The following is a 17,290-nucleotide window of genomic DNA, read 5'->3' on the forward strand; positions in this document are numbered from 1 at the left end:
CAGAAAGCCCATAGGAAAGGAGGAGGAGCTGTCAACAGGCATTCTAAGCTGAATGTGCCTGCTCTCGTCAGATCGCGGCCGCCAGCCAGCTTGAGGCCTGGCAAGTACCAGTATGGGTGACCGGCTGGGAATCCCAGGTCCCGTTGACTTTTAAGGCCGTGAGTAGGTTTCTTTCCGTTTCGGAGGTGCGTTCGCACTGCAGAAAGCCCATAGGAAAGGAGGAGGAGCTGTCAACGGGCATTTTAAGCTGAATGTGCCTGCTCTCGTCAGATCGCGGCCGCCAGCCAGCTTGAGGCCTGGCAAGTACCAGTATGGGTGACCGGCTGGGAATGCCAGGTCCCGTTGACTTTTAAGGCCGTGAGTAGGTTTCTTTCCTTTTCGGAGGTGCGTTCGCACTGCAGAAAGCCCATAGGAAAGGAGGAGGAGCTGTCAACGGGCATTCTAAGCTGAATGTGCCTGCTCTCGTCAGATCGCGGCCGCCAGCCAGCTTGAGGCCTGGCAAGTACCAGTATGGGTGACCGGCTGGGAATCCCAGGTCCCATTGACTTTTAAGGCCGTGAGTAGGTTTCTTTCCTTTTCGGAGGTGCGTTCGCACTGAAGAAAGCCCATAGGAAAGGAGGAGGAGCTGTCAACGGGCATTCTAAGCTGAATGTGCCTGCTCTCGTCAGATCGCGGCCGCCAGCCAGCTTGAGGCCTGGCAAGTACCAGTATGGGTGACCGGCTGGGAATCCCAGGTCCCGTTGACTTATAAGGTCGTGAGTAGGTTTCTTTCCTTTTCGGAGGTGCGTTCGCACTGCAGAAAGCCCATAGGAAAGGAGGAGGAGCTGTCAACGGGCATTCTAAGCTGAATGTGCCTGCTCTCGTCAGATCGCGGCCGCCAGCCAGCTTGAGGCCTGGCAAGTACCAGTATGGGTGACCGGCTGGGAATCCCAGGTTCCGTTGACTTTTAAGGCCGTGAGTAGGTTTCTTTCCTTTTCGGAGGTGCGTTCGCACTGCAGAAAGCCCATAGGAAAGGAGGAGGAGCTGTCAACGGGCATTCTAAGCTGAATGTGCCTGCTCTCGTCAGATCGCGGCCGCCAGCCAGCTTGAGGCCTGGCAAGTACCAGTATGGGTGACCGGCTGGGAATCCCAGGTCCCGTTTACTTTTAAGGCCGTGAGTAGGTTTCTTTCCTTTTCGGAGGTGCGTTCGCACTGCAGAAAGCCCATAGGAAAGGAGGAGGAGCTGTCAACGGGCATTCTAAGCTGAATGTGCCTGCTCTCGTCAGATCGCGGCCGCCAGCCAGCTTGCGGCCTGGCAAGTACCAGTATGGGTGACCGGCTGGGAATCCCAGGTCCCGTTGACTTTTAAGGCCGTGAGTAGGTTTCTTTCCTTTTCGGAGGTGCGTTCGCACTGCAGAAAGCCCATAGGAAAGGAGGAGGAGCTGTCAACGGGCATTCTAAGCTGAATGTGCCTGCTCTCGTCAGATCGCGGCCGCCAGCCAGCTTGAGGCCTGGCAAGTACCAGTATGTGACCGGCTGGGAATCCCAGGTCCCGTTGACTTTTAAGGCCGTGAGTAGGTTTCTTTCCTTTTCGGAGGTGCGTTCGCACTGCAGAAAGCCCATAGGAAAGGAGGAGGAGCTGTCAACTGGCATTCTAAGCTGAATGTGCCTGCTCTCGTCAGATCGCGGCCGCCAGCCAGCTTGAGGCCTGGCAAGTACCAGTATGGGTGACCGGCTGGGAATCCCAGGTCCCGTTGACTTTTAAGGCCGTGAGTAGGTTTCTTTCCTTTTCGGAGGTGCGTTCGCACTGCAGAAAGCCCATAGGAAAGGAGGAGGAGCTGTCAACGGGCATTCTAAGCTGAATGTGCCTGCTCTCGTCAGATCGCGGCCGCCAGCCAGCTTGAGGCCTGGCAAGTACCAGTATGGGTGACCGTCTGGGAATCCCAGGTCCCGTTGACTTTTAAGGCCGTGAGTAGGTTTCTTTCCTTTTCGGAGGTGCGTTCGCACTGCAGAAAGCCCATAGGAAAGGAGGAGGAGCTGTCAACGGGCATTCTAAGCTGAATGTGCCTGCTCTCGTCAGATCGCGGCCGCCAGCCAGCTTGAGGCCTGGCAAGTACCAGTATGGGTGACCGGCTGGGAATCCCAGGTCCCGTTGACTTTTAAGGCCGTGAGTAGGTTTCTTTCCTTTTCGGAGGTGCGTTCGCACTGCAGAAAGCCCATAGGAAAGGAGGAGGAGGAGCTGTCAACGGGCATTCTAAGCTGAATGTGCCTGCTCTCGTCAGATCGCGGCCGCCAGCCAGCTTGCGGCCTGGCAAGTACCAGTATGGGTGACCGGCTGGGAATCCCAGGTCCCGTTGACTTTTAAGGCCGTGAGTAGGTTTCTTTCCTTTTCGGAGGTGCGTTCGCACTGCAGAAAGCCCATAGGAAAGGAGGAGGAGCTGTCAACGGGCATTCTAAGCTGAATATGCCTGCTCTCGTCAGATTGCGGCCGCCAGCCAGCTTGAGGCCTGGCAAGTACCAGTATGGGTGACCGGCTGGGAATCCCAGGTCCCGTTGACTTTTAAGGCCGTGAGTAGGTTTCTTTCCTTTTCGGAGGTGCGTTCGCACTGCAGAAAGCCCATAGGAAAGGAGGAGGAGCTGTCAACGGGCATTCTAAGCTGAATGTGCCTGCTCTCGTCAGATCGCGGCCGACAGCCAGCTTGAGGCCTGGCAAGTACCAGTATGGGTGACCGGCTGGGAATCCCAGGTCCCGTTGACTTTTAAGGCCGTGAGTAGGTTTCTTTCCGTTTCGGAGGTGCGTTCGCACTGCAGAAAGCCCATAGGAAAGGAGGCGGAGCTGTCAACGGGCATTCTAAGCTGAATGTGCCTGCTCTCGTCAGATCGCGGCCGCCAGCCAGCTTGAGGCCTGGCAAGTACCAGTATGGGTGACCGGCTGGGAATCCCAGGTCCCGTTGACTTTTAAGGCCGTGAGTAGGTTTCATTCCTTTTCGGAAGTGCGTTCGCACTGCAGAAAGCCCATAGGAAAGGAGGAGGAGCTGTCAACGGGCATTCTAAGCTGAATGTGCCTGCTCTCGTCAGATCGCGGCCGCCAGCCAGCTTGAGGCCTGGCAAGTACCAGTATGGGTGACCGGCTGGGAATCCCAGGTCCCGTTGACTTTTAAGGCCGTGAGTAGGTTTCTTTCCTTTTCGGAGGTGCGTTCGCACTGCAGAAAGCCCATAGGAAAGGAGGAGGAGCTGTCAACGGGCATTCTAAGCTGAATGTGCCTGCTCTCGTCAGATCGCGGCCGCCAGCCAGCTTGAGGCCTGGCAAGTACCAGTATGGGTGACCGGCTGGGAATCCCAGGTCCCGTTGACTTTTAAGGCCGTGAGTAGGTTTCTTTCCGTTTCGGAGGTGCGTTCGCACTGCAGAAAGCCCATAGGAAAGGAGGAGGAGCTGTCAACGGGCATTCTAAGCTGAATGTGCCTGCTCTCGTCAGATCGCGGCCGCCAGCCAGCTTGAGGCCTGGCAAGTACCAGTATGGGTGACCGGCTGGGAATCCCAGGTCCCGTTGACTTTTAAGGCCGTGAGCAGGTTGCTTTCCTTTTCGGAGGTGCGTTCGCACTGCAGAAAGCCCATAGGAAAGGAGGAGGAGCTGTCAACGGGCATTCTAAGCTGAATGTGCCTGCTCTCGTCAGATCGCGGCCGCCAGCCAGCTTGAGGCCTGGCAAGTACCAGTATGGGTGACCGGCTGGGAATCCCAGGTCCCGTTGACTTTTAAGGCCGTGAGTAGGTTTTTTTCCTTTTCGGAGGTGCGTTCGCACTGCAGAAAGCCCATAGGAAAGGAGGAGGAGCTGTCAACGGGCATTCTAATCTCAATGTGCCTGGTCTCGTCAGATCGCGGCCGCCAGCCAGCTTGAGGCCTGGCAAGTACCAGTATGGGTGACCGGCTGGGAATGCCAGGTCCCGTTGACTTTTAAGGCCGTGAGTAGGTTTCTTTCCTTTTCGGAGGTGCGTTCGCACTGCAGAAAGCCCATAGGAAAGGAGGAGGAGCTGTCAACGGGCATTCTAAGCTGAATGTGCCTGCTCTCGTCAGATCGCGGCCACCAGCCAGCTTGAGGCCTGGCAAGTACCAGTATGGGTGACCGGCTGGGAATCCCAGGTCCCATTGACTTTTAAGGCCGTGAGTAGGTTTCTTTCCTTTTCGGAGGTGCGTTCGCACTGCAGAAAGCCCATAGGAAAGGAGGAGGAGCTGTCAACGGGCATTCTAAGCTGAATGTGCCTGCTCTCGTCAGATCGCGGCCGCCAGCCAGCTTGAGGCCTGGCAAGTACCAGTATGGGTGACCGGCTGGGAATCCCAGGTCCCGTTTACTTTTAAGGCCGTGAGTAGGTTTCTTTCCTTTTCGGAGGTGCGTTCGCACTGCAGAAAGCCCATAGGAAAGGAGGAGGAGCTGTCAACGGGCATTCTAAGCTGAATGTGCCTGCTCTCGTCAGATCGCGGCCGCCAGCCAGCTTGAGGCCTGGCAAGTACCAGTATGTGACCGGCTGGGAATCCCAGGTCCCGTTGACTTTTAAGGCCGTGAGTAGGTTTCTTTCCTTTTCGGAGGTGCGTTCGCACTGCAGAAAGCCCATAGGAAAGGAGGAGGAGCTGTCAACGGGCATTCTAAGCTGAATGTGCCTGCTCTCGTCAGATCGCGGCCGCCAGCCAGCTTGCGGCCTGGCAAGTACCAGTATGGGTGACCGGCTGGGAATCCCAGGTCCCGTTGACTTTTAAGGCCGTGAGTAGGTTTCTTTCCTTTTCGGAGGTGCGTTCGCACTGCAGAAAGCCCATAGGAAAGGAGGAGGAGCTGTCAACGGGCATTCTAAGCTGAATGTGCCTGCTCTCGTCAGATTGCGGCCGCCAGCCAGCTTGAGGCCTGGCAAGTACCAGTATGGGTGACCGGCTGGGAATCCCAGGTCCCGTTGACTTTTAAGGCCGTGAGTAGGTTTCTTTCCTTTTCGGAGGTGCGTTCGCACTGCAGAAAGCCCATAGGAAAGGAGGAGGAGCTGTCAACGGGCATTCTAAGCTGAATGTGCCTGCTCTCGTCAGATCGCGGCCGCCAGCCAGCTTGAGGCCTGGCAAGTACCAGTATGGGTGACCGGCTGGGAATCCCAGGTCCCGTTGACTTTTAAGGCCGTGAGTAGGTTTCTTTCCTTTTCGGAGGTGCGTTCGCACTGCAGAAAGCCCATAGGAAAGGAGGAGGAGCTGTCAACGGGCATTCTAAGCTGAATGTGCCTGCTCTCGTCAGATCGCGGCCGCCAGCCAGCTTGAGGCCTGGCAAGTACCAGTATGGGTGACCGGCTGGGAATCCCAGGTCCCGTTGACTTTTAAGGCCGTGAGTAGGTTTCTTTCCTTTTCGGAGGTGCGTTCGCACTGCAGAAAGCCCATAGGAAAGGAGGAGGAGCTGTCAACGGGCATTCTAAGCTGAATGTGCCTGCTCTCGTCAGATCGCGGCCGCCAGCCAGCTTGAGGCCTGGCAAGTACCAGTATGGGTGACCGGCTGGGAATCCCAGGTCCCGTTGACTTTTAAGGCCGTGAGTAGGTTTCTTTCCTTTTCGGAGGTGCGTTCGCACTGCAGAAAGCCCATAGGAAAGGAAGAGGAGCTGTCAACGGGCATTCTAAGCTGAATGTGCCTGCTCTCGTCAGACCGCGGCCGCCAGCCAGCTTGAGGCCTGGCAAGTACCAGTATGGGTGACCGGCTGGGAATCCCAGGTCCCGTTGACTTTTAAGGCCGTGAGTAGGTTTCTTTCCTTTTCGGAGGTGAGTTCGCACTGCAGAAAGCCCATAGGAAAGGAGGAGGAGCTGTCAACGGGCATTCTAGGCTGAATGTGCCTGCTCTCGTCAGATCGCGGCCGCCAGCCAGCTTGAGGCCTGGCAAGTACCAGTATGGGTGACCGGCTGGGAATCCCAGGTCCCGTTGACTTTTAAGGCCGTGAGTAGGTTTCTTTCCTTTTCGGAGGTGCGTTCGCACTGCAGAAAGCCCATAGAAAAAAGGAGAAGGAGCTGTCAACGGGCATTCTAAGCTGAATGTGCCTGCTCTCGTCAGATCGCGGCCGCCAGCCAGCTTGAGGCCTGGCAAGTACCAGTATGGGTGACCGGCTGGGAATCCCAGGTCCCGTTGACTTTTAAGGCCGTGAGTAGGTTTCTTTCCGTTTCGGAGGTGCGTTCGCACTGCAGAAAGCCCATAGGAAAGGAGGAGGAGCTGTCAACGGGCATTCTAAGCTGAATGTGCCTGCTCTCGTCAGATCGCGGCCGCCAGCCAGCTTGAGGCCTGGCAAGTACCAGTATGGGTGACCGGCTGGGAATCCCAGGTCCCGTTGACTTTTAAGGCCGTGAGTAGGTTTCTTTCCGTTTCGGAGGTGCGTTCGCACTGCAGAAAGCCCATAGGAAAGGAGGAGGAGCTGTCAACAGGCATTCTAAGCTGAATGTGCCTGCTCTCGTCAGATCGCGGCCGCCAGCCAGCTTGAGGCCTGGCAAGTACCAGTATGGGTGACCGGCTGGGAATCCCAGGTCCCGTTGACTTTTAAGGCCGTGAGTAGGTTTCTTTCCGTTTCGGAGGTGCGTTCGCACTGCAGAAAGCCCATAGGAAAGGAGGAGGAGCTGTCAACGGGCATTCTAAGCTGAATGTGCCTGCTCTCGTCAGATCGCGGCCGCCAGCCAGCTTGAGGCCTGGCAAGTACCAGTATGGGTGACCGGCTGGGAATGCCAGGTCCCGTTGACTTTTAAGGCCGTGAGTAGGTTTCTTTCCTTTTCGGAGGTGCGTTCGCACTGCAGAAAGCCCATAGGAAAGGAGGAGGAGCTGTCAACGGGCATTCTAAGCTGAATGTGCCTGCTCTCGTCAGATCGCGGCCGCCAGCCAGCTTGAGGCCTGGCAAGTACCAGTATGGGTGACCGGCTGGGAATCCCAGGTCCCATTGACTTTTAAGGCCGTGAGTAGGTTTCTTTCCTTTTCGGAGGTGCGTTCGCACTGAAGAAAGCCCATAGGAAAGGAGGAGGAGCTGTCAACGGGCATTCTAAGCTGAATGTGCCTGCTCTCGTCAGATCGCGGCCGCCAGCCAGCTTGAGGCCTGGCAAGTACCAGTATGGGTGACCGGCTGGGAATCCCAGGTCCCGTTGACTTATAAGGTCGTGAGTAGGTTTCTTTCCTTTTCGGAGGTGCGTTCGCACTGCAGAAAGCCCATAGGAAAGGAGGAGGAGCTGTCAACGGGCATTCTAAGCTGAATGTGCCTGCTCTCGTCAGATCGCGGCCGCCAGCCAGCTTGAGGCCTGGCAAGTACCAGTATGGGTGACCGGCTGGGAATCCCAGGTCCCGTTGACTTTTAAGGCCGTGAGTAGGTTTCTTTCCTTTTCGGAGGTGCGTTCGCACTGCAGAAAGCCCATAGGAAAGGAGGAGGAGCTGTCAACGGGCATTCTAAGCTGAATGTGCCTGCTCTCGTCAGATCGCGGCCGCCAGCCAGCTTGAGGCCTGGCAAGTACCAGTATGGGTGACCGGCTGGGAATCCCAGGTCCCGTTTACTTTTAAGGCCGTGAGTAGGTTTCTTTCCTTTTCGGAGGTGCGTTCGCACTGCAGAAAGCCCATAGGAAAGGAGGAGGAGCTGTCAACGGGCATTCTAAGCTGAATGTGCCTGCTCTCGTCAGATCGCGGCCGCCAGCCAGCTTGCGGCCTGGCAAGTACCAGTATGGGTGACCGGCTGGGAATCCCAGGTCCCGTTGACTTTTAAGGCCGTGAGTAGGTTTCTTTCCTTTTCGGAGGTGCGTTCGCACTGCAGAAAGCCCATAGGAAAGGAGGAGGAGCTGTCAACGGGCATTCTAAGCTGAATGTGCCTGCTCTCGTCAGATCGCGGCCGCCAGCCAGCTTGAGGCCTGGCAAGTACCAGTATGGGTGACCGGCTGGGAATCCCAGGTCCCGTTGACTTTTAAGGCCGTGAGTAGGTTTCTTTCCTTTTCGGAGGTGCGTTCGCACTGCAGAAAGCCCATAGGAAAGGAGGAGGAGCTGTCAACGGGCATTCTAAGCTGAATGTGCCTGCTCTCGTCAGATCGCGGCCGCCAGCCAGCTTGAGGCCTGGCAAGTACCAGTATGGGTGACCGGCTGGGAATCCCAGGTCCCGTTGACTTTTAAGGCCGTGAGTAGGTTTCTTTCCTTTTCGGCGGTGCGTTCGCACTGCAGAAAGCCCATAGGAAAGGAGGAGGAGCTGTCAACGGGCATTCTAAGCTGAATGTGCCTGCTCTCGTCAGATCGCAGCCGCCAGCCAGCTTGAGGCCTGGCAAGTACCAGTATGGGTGACCGGCTGGGAATCCCAGGTCCCGTTGACTTTTAAGGCCGTGAGTAGGTTTCTTTCCTTTTCGGAGGTTCGTTTGCACTGCAGAAAGCCCATAGGAAAGGAGGAGGAGCTGTCAACGGGCATTCTAAGCTGAATGTGCCTGCTCTCGTCAGATCGCGGCCGCCAGCCAGCTTGAGGCCTGGCAAGTACCAGTATGGGTGACCGGCTGGGAATCCCAGGTCCCGTTGACTTTTAAGGCCGTGAGTAGGTTTCTTTCCTTTTCGGAGGTGCGTTCGCACTGCAGAAAGCCCATAGGAAAGGAGGAGGAGCTGTCAACGGGCATTCTAAGCTGAATGTGCCTGCTCTCGTCAGATCGCGGCCGCCAGCCAGCTTGAGGCCTGGCAAGTACCAGTATGGGTGACCGGCTGGGAATCCCAGGTCCCGTTGACTTTTAAGGCCGTGAGTAGGTTTCTTTCCTTTTCGGAGGTGCGTTCGCACTGCAGAAAGCCCATAGGAAAGGAGGAGGAGCTGTCAACGGGCATTCTAAGCTGAATTTGCCTGCTCTCGTCAGATCGCGGCCGCCAGCCAGCTTGAGGCCTGGCAAGTACCAGTATGGGTGACCGGCTGGGAATCCCAGGTCCCGTTGACTTTTAAGGCCGTGAGTAGGTTTCTTTCCTTTTCGGAGGTGCGTTCGCACTGCAGAAAGCCCATAGGAAAGGAGGAGGAGCTGTCAACGGGCATTCTAAGCTGAATGTGCCTGCTCTTGTCAGATCGCGGCCGCCAGCCAGCTTGAGGCCTGGCAAGTACCAGTATGGGTGACCGGCTGGGAATCCCAGGTCCCGTTGACTTTTAAGGCCGTGAGTAGGTTTCTTTCCTTTTCGGAGGTGCGTTCGCACTGCAGAAAGCCCATAGGAAAGGAGGAGGAGCTGTCAACGGGCATTCTAAGCTGAATGTGCCTGCTCTCGTCAGATCGCGGCCGCCAGCCGCTTGAGGCCTGGCAAGTACCAGTATGGGTGACCGGCTGGGAATCCCAGGTCCCGTTGACTTTTAAGGCCGTGAGTAGGTTTCTTTCCTTTTCGGAGGTGCGTTCGCACTGCAGAAAGCCCATAGGAAAGGAGGAGGAGCTGTCAACGGGCATTCTAAGCTGAATGTGCCTGCTCTCGTCAGATCGCGGCCGCCAGCCAGCTTGAGGCCTGGCAAGTACCAGTATGGGTGACCGGCTGGGAATCCCAGGTCCCGTTTAATTTTAAGGCCGTGAGTAGGTTGCTTTCCTTTTCGGAGGTGCGTTCGCACTGCAGAAAGCCCATAGGAAAGGAGGAGGAGCTGTCAACGGGCATTCTAAGCTGAATGTGCCTGCTCTCGTCAGATCGCGGCCGCCAGCCAGCTTGAGGCCTGGCAAGTACCAGTATGGGTGACCGGCTGGGAATCCCAGGTCCCGTTGACTTTTAAGGCCGTGAGTAGGTTTCTTTCCTTTTCGGAGGTGCGTTCGCACTGCAGAAAGCCCATAGGAAAGGAGGCAGAGCTGTCAACGGGCATTCTAAGCTGAATGTGCCTGCTCTCGTCAGATCGCGGCCGCCAGCCAGCTTGAGGCCTGGCAAGTACCAGTATGGGTGACCGGCTGGGAATCCCAGGTCCCGTTGACTTTTAAGGCCGTGAGTAGGTTTCTTTCCTTTTCGGAGGTGCGTTCGCACTGCAGAAAGCCCATAGGAAAGGAGGAGGAGCTGTCAACGGGCATTCTAAGCTGAATGTGCCTGCTCTCGTCAGATCGCGGCCGCCAGCCAGCTTGAGGCCTGGCAAGTACCAGTATGGGTGACCGGCTGGGAATCCCAGGTCCCGTTTACTTTTAAGGCCGTGAGTAGGTTTCTTTCCTTTTCGGAGGTGCGTTCGCACTGCAGAAAGCCCATAGGAAAGGAGGAGGAGCTGTCAACGGGCATTCTAAGCTGAATGTGCCTGCTCTCGTCAGATCGCGGCCGCCAGCCAGCTTGAGGCCTGGCAAGTACCAGTATGGGTGACCGGCTGGGAATCCCAGGTCCCGTTTACTTTTAAGGCCGTGAGTAGGTTGCTTTCCTTTTCGGAGGTGCGTTCGCACTGCAGAAAGCCCATAGGAAAGGAGGAGGAGCTGTCAACGGGCATTCTAAGCTGAATGTGCCTGCTCTCGTCAGATCGCGGCCGCCAGCCAGCTTGAGGCCTGGCAAGTACCAGTATGGGTGACCGGCTGGGAATCCCAGGTCCCGTTGACTTTTAAGGCCGTGAGTAGGTTTCTTTCCTTTTCGGAGGTGCGTTCGCACTGCAGAAAGCCCATAGGAAAGGAGGCAGAGCTGTCAACGGGCATTCTAAGCTGAATGTGCCTGCTCTCGTCAGATCGCGGCCGCCAGCCAGCTTGAGGCCTGGCAAGTACCAGTATGGGTGACCGGCTGGGAATCCCAGGTCCCGTTTACTTTTAAGGCCGTGAGTAGGTTTCTTTCCTTTTCGGAGGTGCGTTCGCACTGCAGAAAGCCCATAGGAAAGGAGGAGGAGCTGTCAACGGGCATTCTAAGCTGAATGTGCCTGCTCTCGTCAGATCGCGGCCGCCAGCCAGCTTGAGGCCTGGCAAGTACCAGTATGGGTGACCGGCTGGGAATCCCAGGTCCCGTTTACTTTTAAGGCCGTGAGTAGGTTGCTTTCCTTTTCGGAGGTGCGTTCGCACTGCAGAAAGCCCATAGGAAAGGAGGAGGAGCTGTCAACGGGCATTCTAAGCTGAATGTGCCTGCTCTCGTCAGATCGCGGCCGCCAGCCAGCTTGAGGCCTGGCAAGTACCAGTATGGGTGACCGGCTGGGAATCCCAGGTCCCGTTGACTTTTAAGGCCGTGAGTAGGTTTCTTTCCTTTTCGGAGGTGCGTTCGCACTGCAGAAAGCCCATAGGAAAGGAGGCAGAGCTGTCAACGGGCATTCTAAGCTGAATGTGCCTGCTCTCGTCAGATCGCGGCCGCCAGCCAGCTTGAGGCCTGGCAAGTACCAGTATGGGTGACCGGCTGGGAATCCCAGGTCCCGTTGACTTTTAAGGCCGTGAGTAGGTTTCTTTCCGTTTCGGAGGTGCGTTCGCACTGCAGAAAGCCCATAGGAAAGGAGGAGGAGCTGTCAACGGGCATTCTAAGCTGAATGTGCCTGCTCTCGTCAGATCGCGGCCGCCAGCCAGCTTGAGGCCTGGCAAGTACCAGTATGGGTGACCGGCTGGGAATCCCAGGTCCCGTTGACTTTTAAGGCCGTGAGTAGGTTTCTTTCCTTTTCGGAGGTGCGTTCGCACTGCAGAAAGCCCATAGGAAAGGAGGAGGAGCTGTCAACGGGCATTCTAAGCTGAATGTGCCTGCTCTCGTCAGATCGCGGCCGCCAGCCAGCTTGCGGCCTGGCAAGTACCAGTATGGGTGACCGGCTGGGAATCCCAGGTCCCGTTGACTTTTAAGGCCGTGAGTAGGTTTCTTTCCTTTTCGGAGGTGCGTTCGCACTGCAGAAAGCCCATAGGAAAGGAGGAGGAGCTGTCAACGGGCATTCTAAGCTGAATGTGCCTGCTCTCGTCAGATCGCGGCCGCCAGCCAGCTTGAGGCCTGGCAAGTACCAGTATGGGTGACCGGCTGGGAATCCCAGGTCCCGTTGACTTTTAAGGCCGTGAGTAGGTTTCTTTCCTTTTCGGAGGTGCGTTCGCACTGCAGAAAGCCCATAGGAAAGGAGGAGGAGCTGTCAACGGGCATTCTAAGCTGAATGTGCCTGCTCTCGTCAGATCGCGGCCGCCAGCCAGCTTGAGGCCTGGCAAGTACCAGTATGGGTGACCGGCTGGGAATCCCAGGTCCCGTTGACTTTTAAGGCCGTGAGTAGGTTTCTTTCCTTTTCGGCGGTGCGTTCGCACTGCAGAAAGCCCATAGGAAAGGAGGAGGAGCTGTCAACGGGCATTCTAAGCTGAATGTGCCTGCTCTCGTCAGATCGCAGCCGCCAGCCAGCTTGAGGCCTGGCAAGTACCAGTATGGGTGACCGGCTGGGAATCCCAGGTCCCGTTGACTTTTAAGGCCGTGAGTAGGTTTCTTTCCTTTTCGGAGGTTCGTTTGCACTGCAGAAAGCCCATAGGAAAGGAGGAGGAGCTGTCAACGGGCATTCTAAGCTGAATGTGCCTGCTCTCGTCAGATCGCGGCCGCCAGCCAGCTTGAGGCCTGGCAAGTACCAGTATGGGTGACCGGCTGGGAATCCCAGGTCCCGTTGACTTTTAAGGCCGTGAGTAGGTTTCTTTCCTTTTCGGAGGTGCGTTCGCACTGCAGAAAGCCCATAGGAAAGGAGGAGGAGCTGTCAACGGGCATTCTAAGCTGAATGTGCCTGCTCTCGTCAGATCGCGGTCGCCAGCCAGCTTGAGGCCTGGCAAGTACCAGTATGGGTGACCGGCTGGGAATCCCAGGTCCCGTTGACTTTTAAGGCCGTGAGTAGGTTTCTTTCCTTTTCGGAGGTGCGTTCGCACTGCAGAAAGCCCATAGGAAAGGAGGAGGAGCTGTCAACGGGCATTCTAAGCTGAATTTGCCTGCTCTCGTCAGATCGCGGCCGCCAGCCAGCTTGAGGCCTGGCAAGTACCAGTATGGGTGACCGGCTGGGAATCCCAGGTCCCGTTGACTTTTAAGGCCGTGAGTAGGTTTCTTTCCTTTTCGGAGGTGCGTTCGCACTGCAGAAAGCCCATAGGAAAGGAGGAGGAGCTGTCAACGGGCATTCTAAGCTGAATGTGCCTGCTCTTGTCAGATCGCGGCCGCCAGCCAGCTTGAGGCCTGGCAAGTACCAGTATGGGTGACCGGCTGGGAATCCCAGGTCCCGTTGACTTTTAAGGCCGTGAGTAGGTTTCTTTCCTTTTCGGAGGTGCGTTCGCACTGCAGAAAGCCCATAGGAAAGGAGGAGGAGCTGTCAACGGGCATTCTAAGCTGAATGTGCCTGCTCTCGTCAGATCGCGGCCGCCAGCCGCTTGAGGCCTGGCAAGTACCAGTATGGGTGACCGGCTGGGAATCCCAGGTCCCGTTGACTTTTAAGGCCGTGAGTAGGTTTCTTTCCTTTTCGGAGGTGCGTTCGCACTGCAGAAAGCCCATAGGAAAGGAGGAGGAGCTGTCAACGGGCATTCTAAGCTGAATGTGCCTGCTCTCGTCAGATCGCAGCCGCCAGCCAGCTTGAGGCCTGGCAAGTACCAGTATGGGTGACCGGCTGGGAATCCCAGGTCCCGTTGACTTTTAAGGCCGTGAGTAGGTTTCTTTCCTTTTCGGAGGTGCGTTCGCACTGCAGAAAGCCCATAGGAAAGGAGGAGGAGCTGTCAACAGGCATTCTAAGCTGAATGTGCCTGCTCTCGTCAGATCGCGGCCGCCAGCCAGCTTGAGGCCTGGCAAGTACCAGTATGGGTGACCGGCTGGGAATCCCAGGTCCCGTTTACTTTTAAGGCCGTGAGTAGGTTTCTTTCCTTTTCGGAGGTGCGTTCGCACTGCAGAAAGCCCATAGGAAAGGAGGAGGAGCTGTCAACGGGCATTCTAAGCTGAATGTGCGTGCTCTCGTCAGATCGCGGCCGCCAGCCAGCTTGAGGCCTGGCAAGTACCAGTATGGGTGACCGGCTGGGAATCCCAGGTCCCGTTTACTTTTAAGGCCGTGAGTAGGTTGCTTTCCTTTTCGGAGGTGCGTTCGCACTGCAGAAAGCCCATAGGAAAGGAGGAGGAGCTGTCAACGGGCATTCTAAGCTGAATGTGCCTGCTCTCGTCAGATCGCGGCCGCCAGCCAGCTTGAGGCCTGGCAAGTACCAGTATGGGTGACCGGCTGGGAATCCCAGGTCCCGTTGAATTTTAAGGCCGTGAGTAGGTTTCTTTCCTTTTCGGAGGTGCGTTCGCACTGCAGAAAGCCCATAGGAAAGGAGGCAGAGCTGTCAACGGGCATTCTAAGCTGAATGTGCCTGCTCTCGTCAGATCGCGGCCGCCAGCCAGCTTGAGGCCTGGCAAGTACCAGTATGGGTGACCGGCTGGGAATCCCAGGTCCCGTTTACTTTTAAGGCCGTGAGTAGGTTTCTTTCCTTTTCGGAGGTGCGTTCGCACTGCAGAAAGCCCATAGGAAAGGAGGAGGAGCTGTCAACGGGCATTCTAAGCTGAATGTGCCTGCTCTCGTCAGATCGCGGCCGCCAGCCAGCTTGAGGCCTGGCAAGTACCAGTATGGGTGACCGGCTGGGAATCCCAGGTCCCGTTTACTTTTAAGGCCGTGAGTAGGTTGCTTTCCTTTTCGGAGGTGCGTTCGCACTGCAGAAAGCCCATAGGAAAGGAGGAGGAGCTGTCAACGGGCATTCTAAGCTGAATGTGCCTGCTCTCGTCAGATCGCGGCCGCCAGCCAGCTTGAGGCCTGGCAAGTACCAGTATGGGTGACCGGCTGGGAATCCCAGGTCCCGTTGACTTTTAAGGCCGTGAGTAGGTTTCTTTCCTTTTCGGAGGTGCGTTCGCACTGCAGAAAGCCCATAGGAAAGGAGGCAGAGCTGTCAACGGGCATTCTAAGCTGAATGTGCCTGCTCTCGTCAGATCGCGGCCGCCAGCCAGCTTGAGGCCTGGCAAGTACCAGTATGGGTGACCGGCTGGGAATCCCAGGTCCCGTTGACTTTTAAGGCCGTGAGTAGGTTTCTTTCCGTTTCGGAGGTGCGTTCGCACTGCAGAAAGCCCATAGGAAAGGAGGAGGAGCTGTCAACGGGCATTCTAAGCTGAATGTGCCTGCTCTCGTCAGATCGCGGCCGCCAGCCAGCTTGAGGCCTGGCAAGTACCAGTATGGGTGACCGGCTGGGAATCCCAGGTCCCGTTGACTTTTAAGGCCGTGAGTAGGTTTCTTTCCTTTTCGGAGGTGCGTTCGCACTGCAGAAAGCCCATAGGAAAGGAGGAGAAGCTGTCAACGGGCATTCTAAGCTGAATGTGCCTGCTCTCGTCAGATCGCGGCCGCCAGCCAGCTTGAGGCCTGGCAAATACCAGTATGGGTGACCGGCTGGGAATCCCAGGTCCCGTTGACTTTTAAGGCCGTGAGTAGGTTTCTTTCCGTTTCGGAGGTGCGTTCGCACTGCAGAAAGCCCATAGGAAAGGAGGAGGAGCTGTCAACGGGCATTCTAAGCTGAATGTGCCTGCTCTCGTCAGATCGCGGCCGCCAGCCAGCTTGAGGCCTGGCAAGTACCAGTATGGGTGACCGGCTGGGAATCCCAGGTCCCGTTGACTTTTAAGGCCGTGAGTAGGTTTCTTTCCTTTTCGGAGGTGCGTTCGCACTGCAGAAAGCCCATAGGAAAGGAGGAGGAGCTGTCAACGGGCATTCTAAGCTGAATGTGCCTGCTCTCGTCAGATCGCGGCCGCCAGCCAGCTTGAGGCCTGGCAAGTACCAGTATGGGTGACCGGCTGGGAATCCCAGGTCCCGTTGACTTTTAAGGCCGTGAGTAGGTTTCTTTCCTTTTCCGAGGTGCGTTCGCACTGCAGAAAGCCCATAGGAAAGGAGGAGGAGCTGTCAACGGGCATTCTAAGCTGAATGTGCCTGCTCTCGTCAGATCGCGGCCGCCAGCCAGCTTGAGGCCTGGCAAGTACCAGTATGGGTGACCGGCTGGGAATCCCAGGTCCCGTTGACTTTTAAGGCCGTGAGTAGGTTTCTTTCCTTTTCGGAGGTGCGTTCGCACTGCAGAAAGCCCATAGGAAAGGAGGAGGAGCTGTCAACGGGCATTCTAAGCTGAATGTGCCTGCTCTCGTCAGATCGCGGCCGCCAGCCAGCTTGAGGCCTGGCAAGTACCAGTATGGGTGACCGGCTGGGAATCCCAGGTCCCGTTGACTTTTAAGGCCGTGAGTAGGTTGCTTTCCTTTTCGGAGGTGCGTTCGCACTGCAGAAAGCCCATAGGAAAGGAGGAGGAGCTGTCAACGGGCATTCTAAGCTGAATGTGCCTGCTCTCGTCAGATCGCGGCCGCCAGCCAGCTTGAGGCCTGGCAAGTACCAGTATGGGTGACCGGCTGGGAATCCCAGGTCCCGTTGACTTTTAAGGCCGTGAGTAGGTTTCTTTCCTTTTCGGAGGTGCGTTCGCACTGCAGAAAGCCCATAGGAAAGGAGGCGGAGCTGTCAACGGGCATTCTAAGCTGAATGTGCCTGCTCTCGTCAGATCGCGGCCGCCAGCCAGCTTGAGGCCTGGCAAGTACCAGTATGGGTGACCGGCTGGGAATCCCAGGTCCCGTTGACTTTTAAGGCCGTGAGTAGGTTTCTTTCCTTTTCGGAGGTGCGTTCGCACTGCAGAAAGCCCATAGGAAAGGAGGAGAAGCTGTCAACGGGCATTCTAAGCTGAATGTGCCTGCTCTCGTCAGATCGCGGCCGCCAGCCAGCTTGAGGCCTGGCAAGTACCAGTATGGGTGACCGGCTGGGAATCCCAGGTCCCGTTGACTTTTAAGGCCGTGAGTAGGTTTCTTTCCGTTTCGGAGGTGCGTTCGCACTGCAGAAAGCCCATAGGAAAGGAGGAGGAGCTGTCAACGGGCATTCTAAGCTGAATGTGCCTGCTCTCGTCAGATCGCGGCCGCCAGCCAGCTTGAGGCCTGGCAAGTACCAGTATGGGTGACCGGCTGGGAATCCCGGGTCCCGTTGACTTTTAAGGCCGTGAGTAGGTTTCTTTCCTTTTCGGAGGTGCGTTCGCACTGCAGAAAGCCCATAGGAAAGGAGGAGAAGTTGTCAACGGGCATTCTAAGCTGAATGTGCCTGCTCTCGTCAGATCGCGGCCGCCAGCCAGCTTGAGGCCTGGCAAGTACCAGTATGGGTGACCGGCTGGAAATCCCAGGTCCCGTTGACTTTTAAGGCCGTGAGTAGGTTGCTTTCCTTTTCGGAGGTGCGTTCGCACTGCAGAAAGCCCATAGGAAAGGAGGAGTAGCTGTCAACGGGCATTCTAAGCTGAATGTGCCTGCTCTCGTCAGATCGCGGCCGCCAGCCAGCTTGAGGCCTGGCAAGTACCAGTATGGGTGACCGACTGGGAATCCCAGGTCCCGTTGACTTTTAAGGCCGTGAGTAGGTTTCTTTCCT

The 17,290-nt window shown here is 56.6% G+C and overlaps 83 pseudogenes; all 83 read left to right on the forward strand.

Annotated features, from left to right (window-relative positions):
• Window positions 1–30: 30 nt before the first annotated feature.
• On the forward strand, window positions 31–149 carry LOC136600353 (5S ribosomal RNA; annotated as a pseudogene).
• An 80-nt stretch (window positions 150–229) lies between these two features.
• On the forward strand, window positions 230–348 carry LOC136600236 (5S ribosomal RNA; annotated as a pseudogene).
• Window positions 349–428: 80 nt separating this feature from the next.
• Window positions 429–547, forward strand: LOC136600251 (5S ribosomal RNA; annotated as a pseudogene).
• An 80-nt stretch (window positions 548–627) lies between these two features.
• Window positions 628–746, forward strand: LOC136600946 (5S ribosomal RNA; annotated as a pseudogene).
• An 80-nt stretch (window positions 747–826) lies between these two features.
• LOC136599982 (5S ribosomal RNA) lies at window positions 827–945 on the forward strand (annotated as a pseudogene).
• Window positions 946–1,025: 80 nt separating this feature from the next.
• LOC136600137 (5S ribosomal RNA) lies at window positions 1,026–1,144 on the forward strand (annotated as a pseudogene).
• Window positions 1,145–1,224: 80 nt separating this feature from the next.
• On the forward strand, window positions 1,225–1,343 carry LOC136600331 (5S ribosomal RNA; annotated as a pseudogene).
• Window positions 1,344–1,620: 277 nt separating this feature from the next.
• Window positions 1,621–1,739, forward strand: LOC136600413 (5S ribosomal RNA; annotated as a pseudogene).
• An 80-nt stretch (window positions 1,740–1,819) lies between these two features.
• Window positions 1,820–1,938, forward strand: LOC136600712 (5S ribosomal RNA; annotated as a pseudogene).
• Window positions 1,939–2,018: 80 nt separating this feature from the next.
• On the forward strand, window positions 2,019–2,137 carry LOC136600947 (5S ribosomal RNA; annotated as a pseudogene).
• Window positions 2,138–2,220: 83 nt separating this feature from the next.
• Window positions 2,221–2,339, forward strand: LOC136600332 (5S ribosomal RNA; annotated as a pseudogene).
• An 80-nt stretch (window positions 2,340–2,419) lies between these two features.
• Window positions 2,420–2,538, forward strand: LOC136600318 (5S ribosomal RNA; annotated as a pseudogene).
• Window positions 2,539–2,618: 80 nt separating this feature from the next.
• On the forward strand, window positions 2,619–2,737 carry LOC136600036 (5S ribosomal RNA; annotated as a pseudogene).
• An 80-nt stretch (window positions 2,738–2,817) lies between these two features.
• On the forward strand, window positions 2,818–2,936 carry LOC136600948 (5S ribosomal RNA; annotated as a pseudogene).
• An 80-nt stretch (window positions 2,937–3,016) lies between these two features.
• LOC136600949 (5S ribosomal RNA) lies at window positions 3,017–3,135 on the forward strand (annotated as a pseudogene).
• Window positions 3,136–3,215: 80 nt separating this feature from the next.
• Window positions 3,216–3,334, forward strand: LOC136600950 (5S ribosomal RNA; annotated as a pseudogene).
• An 80-nt stretch (window positions 3,335–3,414) lies between these two features.
• On the forward strand, window positions 3,415–3,533 carry LOC136600951 (5S ribosomal RNA; annotated as a pseudogene).
• Window positions 3,534–3,613: 80 nt separating this feature from the next.
• Window positions 3,614–3,732, forward strand: LOC136600952 (5S ribosomal RNA; annotated as a pseudogene).
• Window positions 3,733–4,011: 279 nt separating this feature from the next.
• Window positions 4,012–4,130, forward strand: LOC136600200 (5S ribosomal RNA; annotated as a pseudogene).
• Window positions 4,131–4,210: 80 nt separating this feature from the next.
• On the forward strand, window positions 4,211–4,329 carry LOC136600138 (5S ribosomal RNA; annotated as a pseudogene).
• Window positions 4,330–4,606: 277 nt separating this feature from the next.
• LOC136600333 (5S ribosomal RNA) lies at window positions 4,607–4,725 on the forward strand (annotated as a pseudogene).
• An 80-nt stretch (window positions 4,726–4,805) lies between these two features.
• Window positions 4,806–4,924, forward strand: LOC136600226 (5S ribosomal RNA; annotated as a pseudogene).
• Window positions 4,925–5,004: 80 nt separating this feature from the next.
• Window positions 5,005–5,123, forward strand: LOC136600953 (5S ribosomal RNA; annotated as a pseudogene).
• An 80-nt stretch (window positions 5,124–5,203) lies between these two features.
• On the forward strand, window positions 5,204–5,322 carry LOC136600954 (5S ribosomal RNA; annotated as a pseudogene).
• Window positions 5,323–5,402: 80 nt separating this feature from the next.
• On the forward strand, window positions 5,403–5,521 carry LOC136600955 (5S ribosomal RNA; annotated as a pseudogene).
• An 80-nt stretch (window positions 5,522–5,601) lies between these two features.
• On the forward strand, window positions 5,602–5,720 carry LOC136599955 (5S ribosomal RNA; annotated as a pseudogene).
• An 80-nt stretch (window positions 5,721–5,800) lies between these two features.
• On the forward strand, window positions 5,801–5,919 carry LOC136599990 (5S ribosomal RNA; annotated as a pseudogene).
• An 82-nt stretch (window positions 5,920–6,001) lies between these two features.
• Window positions 6,002–6,120, forward strand: LOC136600958 (5S ribosomal RNA; annotated as a pseudogene).
• An 80-nt stretch (window positions 6,121–6,200) lies between these two features.
• On the forward strand, window positions 6,201–6,319 carry LOC136600959 (5S ribosomal RNA; annotated as a pseudogene).
• Window positions 6,320–6,399: 80 nt separating this feature from the next.
• LOC136600354 (5S ribosomal RNA) lies at window positions 6,400–6,518 on the forward strand (annotated as a pseudogene).
• An 80-nt stretch (window positions 6,519–6,598) lies between these two features.
• LOC136599934 (5S ribosomal RNA) lies at window positions 6,599–6,717 on the forward strand (annotated as a pseudogene).
• An 80-nt stretch (window positions 6,718–6,797) lies between these two features.
• LOC136600253 (5S ribosomal RNA) lies at window positions 6,798–6,916 on the forward strand (annotated as a pseudogene).
• An 80-nt stretch (window positions 6,917–6,996) lies between these two features.
• Window positions 6,997–7,115, forward strand: LOC136600960 (5S ribosomal RNA; annotated as a pseudogene).
• Window positions 7,116–7,195: 80 nt separating this feature from the next.
• LOC136600961 (5S ribosomal RNA) lies at window positions 7,196–7,314 on the forward strand (annotated as a pseudogene).
• Window positions 7,315–7,394: 80 nt separating this feature from the next.
• LOC136600139 (5S ribosomal RNA) lies at window positions 7,395–7,513 on the forward strand (annotated as a pseudogene).
• An 80-nt stretch (window positions 7,514–7,593) lies between these two features.
• On the forward strand, window positions 7,594–7,712 carry LOC136600334 (5S ribosomal RNA; annotated as a pseudogene).
• An 80-nt stretch (window positions 7,713–7,792) lies between these two features.
• LOC136600962 (5S ribosomal RNA) lies at window positions 7,793–7,911 on the forward strand (annotated as a pseudogene).
• An 80-nt stretch (window positions 7,912–7,991) lies between these two features.
• On the forward strand, window positions 7,992–8,110 carry LOC136599756 (5S ribosomal RNA; annotated as a pseudogene).
• Window positions 8,111–8,190: 80 nt separating this feature from the next.
• On the forward strand, window positions 8,191–8,309 carry LOC136600542 (5S ribosomal RNA; annotated as a pseudogene).
• An 80-nt stretch (window positions 8,310–8,389) lies between these two features.
• Window positions 8,390–8,508, forward strand: LOC136599757 (5S ribosomal RNA; annotated as a pseudogene).
• An 80-nt stretch (window positions 8,509–8,588) lies between these two features.
• On the forward strand, window positions 8,589–8,707 carry LOC136599758 (5S ribosomal RNA; annotated as a pseudogene).
• An 80-nt stretch (window positions 8,708–8,787) lies between these two features.
• On the forward strand, window positions 8,788–8,906 carry LOC136600053 (5S ribosomal RNA; annotated as a pseudogene).
• Window positions 8,907–8,986: 80 nt separating this feature from the next.
• LOC136600298 (5S ribosomal RNA) lies at window positions 8,987–9,105 on the forward strand (annotated as a pseudogene).
• Window positions 9,106–9,185: 80 nt separating this feature from the next.
• On the forward strand, window positions 9,186–9,303 carry LOC136600360 (5S ribosomal RNA; annotated as a pseudogene).
• Window positions 9,304–9,383: 80 nt separating this feature from the next.
• Window positions 9,384–9,502, forward strand: LOC136600464 (5S ribosomal RNA; annotated as a pseudogene).
• An 80-nt stretch (window positions 9,503–9,582) lies between these two features.
• LOC136599759 (5S ribosomal RNA) lies at window positions 9,583–9,701 on the forward strand (annotated as a pseudogene).
• Window positions 9,702–9,781: 80 nt separating this feature from the next.
• Window positions 9,782–9,900, forward strand: LOC136599760 (5S ribosomal RNA; annotated as a pseudogene).
• Window positions 9,901–9,980: 80 nt separating this feature from the next.
• On the forward strand, window positions 9,981–10,099 carry LOC136600141 (5S ribosomal RNA; annotated as a pseudogene).
• An 80-nt stretch (window positions 10,100–10,179) lies between these two features.
• Window positions 10,180–10,298, forward strand: LOC136600143 (5S ribosomal RNA; annotated as a pseudogene).
• Window positions 10,299–10,378: 80 nt separating this feature from the next.
• On the forward strand, window positions 10,379–10,497 carry LOC136599762 (5S ribosomal RNA; annotated as a pseudogene).
• An 80-nt stretch (window positions 10,498–10,577) lies between these two features.
• On the forward strand, window positions 10,578–10,696 carry LOC136600144 (5S ribosomal RNA; annotated as a pseudogene).
• An 80-nt stretch (window positions 10,697–10,776) lies between these two features.
• On the forward strand, window positions 10,777–10,895 carry LOC136600145 (5S ribosomal RNA; annotated as a pseudogene).
• Window positions 10,896–10,975: 80 nt separating this feature from the next.
• LOC136599763 (5S ribosomal RNA) lies at window positions 10,976–11,094 on the forward strand (annotated as a pseudogene).
• Window positions 11,095–11,174: 80 nt separating this feature from the next.
• LOC136599765 (5S ribosomal RNA) lies at window positions 11,175–11,293 on the forward strand (annotated as a pseudogene).
• Window positions 11,294–11,373: 80 nt separating this feature from the next.
• On the forward strand, window positions 11,374–11,492 carry LOC136599766 (5S ribosomal RNA; annotated as a pseudogene).
• Window positions 11,493–11,572: 80 nt separating this feature from the next.
• LOC136600335 (5S ribosomal RNA) lies at window positions 11,573–11,691 on the forward strand (annotated as a pseudogene).
• An 80-nt stretch (window positions 11,692–11,771) lies between these two features.
• On the forward strand, window positions 11,772–11,890 carry LOC136599767 (5S ribosomal RNA; annotated as a pseudogene).
• An 80-nt stretch (window positions 11,891–11,970) lies between these two features.
• On the forward strand, window positions 11,971–12,089 carry LOC136599768 (5S ribosomal RNA; annotated as a pseudogene).
• Window positions 12,090–12,169: 80 nt separating this feature from the next.
• Window positions 12,170–12,288, forward strand: LOC136600554 (5S ribosomal RNA; annotated as a pseudogene).
• An 80-nt stretch (window positions 12,289–12,368) lies between these two features.
• LOC136599769 (5S ribosomal RNA) lies at window positions 12,369–12,487 on the forward strand (annotated as a pseudogene).
• Window positions 12,488–12,567: 80 nt separating this feature from the next.
• On the forward strand, window positions 12,568–12,686 carry LOC136599901 (5S ribosomal RNA; annotated as a pseudogene).
• An 80-nt stretch (window positions 12,687–12,766) lies between these two features.
• LOC136600054 (5S ribosomal RNA) lies at window positions 12,767–12,885 on the forward strand (annotated as a pseudogene).
• Window positions 12,886–12,965: 80 nt separating this feature from the next.
• On the forward strand, window positions 12,966–13,084 carry LOC136600299 (5S ribosomal RNA; annotated as a pseudogene).
• Window positions 13,085–13,164: 80 nt separating this feature from the next.
• On the forward strand, window positions 13,165–13,282 carry LOC136600362 (5S ribosomal RNA; annotated as a pseudogene).
• An 80-nt stretch (window positions 13,283–13,362) lies between these two features.
• LOC136600566 (5S ribosomal RNA) lies at window positions 13,363–13,481 on the forward strand (annotated as a pseudogene).
• A 279-nt stretch (window positions 13,482–13,760) lies between these two features.
• LOC136600480 (5S ribosomal RNA) lies at window positions 13,761–13,879 on the forward strand (annotated as a pseudogene).
• An 80-nt stretch (window positions 13,880–13,959) lies between these two features.
• On the forward strand, window positions 13,960–14,078 carry LOC136600230 (5S ribosomal RNA; annotated as a pseudogene).
• Window positions 14,079–14,158: 80 nt separating this feature from the next.
• On the forward strand, window positions 14,159–14,277 carry LOC136600146 (5S ribosomal RNA; annotated as a pseudogene).
• An 80-nt stretch (window positions 14,278–14,357) lies between these two features.
• On the forward strand, window positions 14,358–14,476 carry LOC136600147 (5S ribosomal RNA; annotated as a pseudogene).
• An 80-nt stretch (window positions 14,477–14,556) lies between these two features.
• On the forward strand, window positions 14,557–14,675 carry LOC136599770 (5S ribosomal RNA; annotated as a pseudogene).
• Window positions 14,676–14,755: 80 nt separating this feature from the next.
• On the forward strand, window positions 14,756–14,874 carry LOC136599771 (5S ribosomal RNA; annotated as a pseudogene).
• Window positions 14,875–14,954: 80 nt separating this feature from the next.
• Window positions 14,955–15,073, forward strand: LOC136599772 (5S ribosomal RNA; annotated as a pseudogene).
• An 80-nt stretch (window positions 15,074–15,153) lies between these two features.
• LOC136600273 (5S ribosomal RNA) lies at window positions 15,154–15,272 on the forward strand (annotated as a pseudogene).
• An 80-nt stretch (window positions 15,273–15,352) lies between these two features.
• LOC136599774 (5S ribosomal RNA) lies at window positions 15,353–15,471 on the forward strand (annotated as a pseudogene).
• Window positions 15,472–15,551: 80 nt separating this feature from the next.
• LOC136599776 (5S ribosomal RNA) lies at window positions 15,552–15,670 on the forward strand (annotated as a pseudogene).
• An 80-nt stretch (window positions 15,671–15,750) lies between these two features.
• On the forward strand, window positions 15,751–15,869 carry LOC136599777 (5S ribosomal RNA; annotated as a pseudogene).
• An 80-nt stretch (window positions 15,870–15,949) lies between these two features.
• Window positions 15,950–16,068, forward strand: LOC136599778 (5S ribosomal RNA; annotated as a pseudogene).
• Window positions 16,069–16,148: 80 nt separating this feature from the next.
• On the forward strand, window positions 16,149–16,267 carry LOC136599779 (5S ribosomal RNA; annotated as a pseudogene).
• Window positions 16,268–16,347: 80 nt separating this feature from the next.
• LOC136599780 (5S ribosomal RNA) lies at window positions 16,348–16,466 on the forward strand (annotated as a pseudogene).
• An 80-nt stretch (window positions 16,467–16,546) lies between these two features.
• On the forward strand, window positions 16,547–16,665 carry LOC136599781 (5S ribosomal RNA; annotated as a pseudogene).
• An 80-nt stretch (window positions 16,666–16,745) lies between these two features.
• On the forward strand, window positions 16,746–16,864 carry LOC136599943 (5S ribosomal RNA; annotated as a pseudogene).
• An 80-nt stretch (window positions 16,865–16,944) lies between these two features.
• On the forward strand, window positions 16,945–17,063 carry LOC136600270 (5S ribosomal RNA; annotated as a pseudogene).
• An 80-nt stretch (window positions 17,064–17,143) lies between these two features.
• LOC136599896 (5S ribosomal RNA) lies at window positions 17,144–17,262 on the forward strand (annotated as a pseudogene).
• The last annotated feature ends 28 nt before the right edge of the window (window positions 17,263–17,290 follow it).

Source organism: Eleutherodactylus coqui, unplaced genomic scaffold, assembly GCF_035609145.1.
Source record: "Eleutherodactylus coqui strain aEleCoq1 unplaced genomic scaffold, aEleCoq1.hap1 HAP1_SCAFFOLD_195, whole genome shotgun sequence".
Classification (NCBI taxonomy): Eukaryota; Metazoa; Chordata; class Amphibia; order Anura; family Eleutherodactylidae; genus Eleutherodactylus; species Eleutherodactylus coqui.